Source organism: Sphaerodactylus townsendi, linkage group LG02 (assembly GCF_021028975.2).
Source record: "Sphaerodactylus townsendi isolate TG3544 linkage group LG02, MPM_Stown_v2.3, whole genome shotgun sequence".
Classification (NCBI taxonomy): Eukaryota; Metazoa; Chordata; class Lepidosauria; order Squamata; family Sphaerodactylidae; genus Sphaerodactylus; species Sphaerodactylus townsendi.
The window spans coordinates 161,192,987-161,198,659 of NC_059426.1; the positions used below are offsets into that span (position 1 = coordinate 161,192,987).

Genomic DNA, 5,673 nt, shown 5'->3' on the forward strand with positions numbered 1-5,673 from the left:
ACACCAGGGTAAATCAGTGTTATTCAAATGACAACCTACCCAAAGTTCTAGCTTTTGCAAACAAGAAAACTGTGTGTGTGTGTGTGTGTGTGTGTGTGTGTGTGTGTGTGTGTGTGTTTGTAAATGGGAAGCTGTCTTTGAGAGTGGGCTCCTCACACTAAGAACAATAGCTGTGCCTTCTCTGCATCCTGAAATAACTATGTGCAGGCCAAAAAGGGGAGATTAGTAGATTAGTGATGTGTAGGCCAAAAAAGCAAGAGATTAGTAGGCCGGTGGTTCCAGGCTAAAACTAAAACTCTGTCCTCACATAGCTTCGCAAAGAGGGATGCAGATAACTCCTAATGAGTCTGGAAGACTGTCTGGCCGCTTGGTTGGCTGAGGGGTTTTGACAGGTCAAGGCTCAGAGAGCAGAGCTTTTAATCAGAACCTGTGAAATGCATTGTTTGTTCCGGAAGGGGAAATGAGAAGGGAGACCAACCGTGGCCCTTTTGTCTAATTACCAGACAGTTATGTCCACGACCCCCCACCACCAGTCATGATAAGACACAGGATGGGGCTTGGAGAGCAGAAAAAGGGGTGAATCTGAGGACACGGCATTAAAATTGAGGCCACTGGTCTACATCAATTCCTCATGTGGAACAGAAATTGGAAACTCCTGTTTCTTTTCAATCAGCCGGCATTTGGCACCGTCTCGATTTTAAACATAGCTGGACAATTTAGAAGGCAATTAGGAAATGAACAAATAATGAAATAAACATTGGGTTCCTTTCATTACTTGAAGTTGTTACAAACATGTCGCCACGAGCCATTACTCATCTCTTAAAAGCTAATAAAGGGGCGGAATGAGGAGAAACAGGATTCTAAGAACCGCTTTGTATGTTTTCCTCCTTGGTTCTAAAATAAAAGCCCCTATAAAACCATCATGAGGTCCAGTACTTCGTGCCGTTGCTGACCCACAGAGATCATTTGATGAATGCTGCTGTATCCATCAGTCAATGGTTCCCTGATGCACAGCTTGCTACAGCCCGCATACCATTTCCACATGGGCCGAGAGGCCCAAAGCAGTGTGTTGACAAGCCCCTAAAGTAGCAGCAAACCAACCATAAGCCAGAGAGATAGATAACAGACTGAATGCTTGCCAAAAGCAGAAGGCCACCCACACACGTGCATAAAGCAACAGCACTTAAACAGACCACAAAAAAAATGTTTACCATGGAAGGCAGGGATAGCAGAACACAAGACAAGGATGAAATGCCGTTGAGTCGGCACAGGACTTACCGCACAGAGTCGGAAGAGTCCCCTCCAAAGGGAAGATAATCCATCCATCAATTTCCCAGGCATCGACCAATCAGATCAAGGCGAGAAGGGTGAAATTGTCCAGCGGTAAGAAGAACGCCACTTCAAAGTATTCAAGAGCAGCCTTAACAGGTCTTTTAAGGGCAGAAAGGTGGGATATAAATTCTTTAACTAGACAAACTTCCTTCATCCACAAACAGCTCTGTAGGAGAAGATCCTGCCTGTTATTCATGATACACTGCAAGATGTCCCTGTGTGGTGTACTGGTTAAGCGCTCTGGACCAGTATCTGAGGACTCAGGTTCAAATCCCCATTCATGCCATGGGAGCTCACTGGGTGACCTTGGGCCAATCACACTCTCTCATCCTAATCTACCTCACATGGTTGTTGTGAGGATAAAATGGAGGAAAGGTGAATGATGAGTCCCCATGGGTAAAAGGGTGGGGTGCAAATTAATTTAGTTAGATCCTCCCAATGCTAAATAGCATATCGTGCAACAAGTGCACTCCAGCATTTCCGGTCTTGGGCAAATGTTTCAGCCTCTTCCCATGCAATATTCAGCACCTTCAGGTCCTACAAATGAATTAATTAGATAATAAAGTAGTTTCCAATCCAGTAACACCTTAGTGACCAACAGGATATAAGCATTTGAGAGTCAAAGCTCTCTTTGTAAAAGCTTTGACTCAAAAATGTATTTCCCCCCCCCCTCCAAATTTTGTTGGTCTTTTAGTTACTGCTGGACTCGGATCTAGCACTTCTATTGCAAGCCAACACAACTACCCTCTGAAACGTGACGTGTATTCTTTTTTAAAGGATGCAAACTTTACAACTAAATGACCAGAAGACACTTCAATGTGTGCTAAAACACATGTGGATTACTGATAACAGGGCCAGTCTCCTCACCGTTTATGAGCTGGGACTGGATTCTTTATTTTGTGCCAGAGGTAACATGATCACATATGAGTTGTGTGTTCTCCTGTCTGTGCCATTTTCCCTCCCTGAAATCGTCAGGAGGAGGCATTTTGTTAGTTTGGGTCCAATGAAGTGAATCCCCTAGAACAGGGGTCTGCAACCTGCGGCTCTGGAGCCACATGCGGCTCTTTCAGCCTTATACTGTGGCTCTGCATGGCCTGGAGGTCGGAGGGTAGTGTGGGTGTGTCCCTCCAGCCCTCCAGAGCAGCGCTGGAAGGAAAGGCGAGTGGAGGGGCCAAACCGGAGGCGGCTCCGTGCAAAGCTGCCTCTCCGGCTCGGTAGATCTTTGGGGCCATGGAAAACGGGTCCAAATGGCTCTTTGGATGGTAAAGGTTGCCAACCCCTGCCCTAGAATATGCAGGTTTCCCTGACTCGTTCCCCGATCAGGACTGTTCCAGGCTGAGACAATAACATGGGGAGGGAAGTTGAAGTCTCTTCTCCTTGTGTGCCATTGTCTTGATCCTGATTGAGTACCATATACACACACAGGAATTGGCACAACTCATGTTTGATTGTGTTATATCAGAAACAGGGTGGGGACCCCAGACCAAAACTGTGTTCTCCCTAATAGCACTGGACATAATGAAATAGCCAAACTAAGATATAAAGGGAAACTGCTGTGTTGGGTCATTCCTGTAATTTTCTAAGGAGGTATTAGAAATCTAGGATCCTTTGTGAAACAAAACTACCCTTCCCAAAGAAATCTGTGTTGTTTTTGAGTTTGGATACCCCAAGCTGGCTACAGCATGTATTCATGTTCTTCCTTGATTCTACTGATTTCTGGAGCAATGTCATTTATCCCTTCCAAACAGATCTATTCAAGAAAGGAGCATAGAGCACTTCCAGCCAATCACTTTTGCAATCAAGCCACAGAGAGCCACATTACTCTTTCCCTCCTTCCTTTGTGGGTGTCAAAGCCCTTTTGTTCTTCTATGGCTGGATAAACAGAGCAATGGGGCAGCTTGTTCACAGGCCTGTAAAATTCATCCCATTGGTCCAGTTTGCTCGAAACTTGGTTATTCAGGAGAATTTCCACTGAAATTCTGTTCTCATTTGGTTGAATAACAGACACTCCACCTCCTCCCCAGAAAAGTCCCCCATGGGACATAAAGATGGGATGTACTAAAATGAATGACAGGAGTGCTCATTGGGAACAAATGCTGAAGGGCCCATTGAATATAATGGGAGCCAGGAATGCCAGTTGACTCACACAGTCGCCTTTTGAAATATATTACAGACCACGAAAGTTGCAGTGAAAATATGGAACAGATTATGAGAAACCTGGCTTGGATCTGGAATGACAGCATCCAGAGTGGAATGACTGTGCTTGGGAGTAGAATGGTGGTCCCTAGTTCCAGACAAAGTGGTGTGTTATATGCCATTAAAGGTTAAATTGAACTGAATTGACAAAGTGGTGTGGGATTGGAATGACAGCCCCCAGTGTGGAATGACAGCTCCAGAGCTGATTCAGGTCAGTATTTCACATTGTCTTGAATTCACCACATCCTAATTCACTCTAGAATTTGCAGTGAACTAGAAGGACAAGAAGGAAGTTCTAGAAGCACTGCTTGTGGTAAAGTCAGTGCAAAGAATAGCCTATTAAACGCTGCCTCTCTCTAAAACCCTGCTGCCTCCCAGTTTTTTTGAGTTGCAATTTTTTCCCCCAGCAATCTACTGTTCGATCACTTGGGGACACTTTCTAGCCATTCAATGCAACCACATTATGAGCTCAAACCCAGAGCCGTAACACTGCCCTAACAGAGATCTGTTTTCCTTATGTGCAATACCTCCCTGTCATACCAGGGAACCCAAAAACCTCGAACAAATTGCCCAATGAAGAAAACCCAAGACTTGACAAACTAGGTCACTTAATTCTTTGTGCTGAACAGAATTTTCATTTATTTCCTGGAAGTATCCATCTCTTGGCATTGAGCAGTGAAGAAGAAATGTAGACAGGGAGAAATCTCTCAAACAGCTCTCCTCTGTCAGAAGTGTAAAACAAAAGCCCTACAGAATGAGGACATCTGGCCATCCGCCCCCACTCCTGCACCCCAGATTACGGTGATGTGTGACAATGCCATAATACTTTCAGCAGGGGTCCAGTGAGAAAAGAATTAATTCAGGAGAGTGGAAAAACAGAGGCAAGCAACAGCTGAGTAACAGTATTTCCAAACCCACAGTGTTCTGACTCTCACTCAAGGCTCATCGCTGGCTGAGATAGCCCCAGCTCCATTGTTAATGCTTTGGAAAACAGGGTTTCGGAAAGACTAAACAAGAGATTATTAATTCCACTGGGGCTGTCTCACCTTCAGCCTTGAATGGATACTTTAAACATTACACACAAAACAGCTTGGATCGTCAGTGACACAAGCACAGCAGGGCCCACAGAGCAGAATTTCACTCCCCCGTGCAATCCGATACCACAGGAAACAAGTGGAGGTAAAGTGAAATCAGCAATAGGAGGGGGAATTTACCCCGGTCATACATGAGATGCAGGGGGGATAGGAGTTGGGATAGAAGAAGAAGGAGGAGGAGGAGGAGGAGGAGGAGGAGCAGCAGCAGCAGCAGCAGCAGCAGCAGCAGCAGCAGCAGAAGAAGAAGAAGAAGAAGAAGAAGAAGAAGAAGAAGAAGAAGAAGAAGAAGAAGAAGAAGAAGAAGAAGAAGAAGAAGAAGAAGAAGAAGAAGAAGAAGAAGAAGAAGAAGTTTGGATTTATATCCCCCCTTTCTCTCCTGTAGGAGACTCAAAGGGGCTTACAATCTCCTTGCCCTTCCCCCCTCACAACAAACACCCTGTGAGGTAGGTGGGGCTGAGAGAGCTCTGAGAAGCTGTGACTAGCACAAGGTCACCCAGCTGGCGTGTGTGGGAGTGTACAGGCTAATCTGAATTCCCCAGATAAGCCTCCACAGCTCAGGCGGCAGAGCTGGGAATCAAACCCAGTTCCTCCAGATTAGATACACGAGCTCTTAACCTCCTACGCCACTGCTGCTCCTCCCAGCTCCAAAAATCCACTTAATACATTTGTCCTCAAATAGAGAACTTATCAGATATTACGCTGATAAGAGCAGACACTACACAGATACAGATACAAGGAGAAAAGGAATTAGGATCTAAGCCAGTGGTCTTCAACAAGGGCTGCCTGGTCTCCCAATCCCTCCTCCCCACATTAGTTTTGCCACATGAGTTAGGACCCACACTTGTAGTGCCTTAATAGTTAGGCATGTTCCCTGGAGACGATCAACCTCGAAATCCTCAATGAAACTTCTAGAGCAATCTCTTAAATCTTGCCCTTTTCCTCCTCAGGCCCTTCCCAGTGGCGTAGCGTCAAGGGATCAGGGGGTACGTGATTCACTGGGTGTGCACCGGTGTGGGGGCGTGGAGGAGGCGTGCTGGGGGCGTTACAGGGC

General features: G+C 45.9%; 1 pseudogene; it reads right to left on the bottom strand.

Moving 5' to 3' along the window:
• Nucleotides 1-5,249: 5,249 nt before the first annotated feature.
• On the bottom strand, nucleotides 5,250-5,370 carry LOC125427592 (annotated as a pseudogene).
• Between the last annotated feature and the right edge of the window lie 303 nt (nucleotides 5,371-5,673).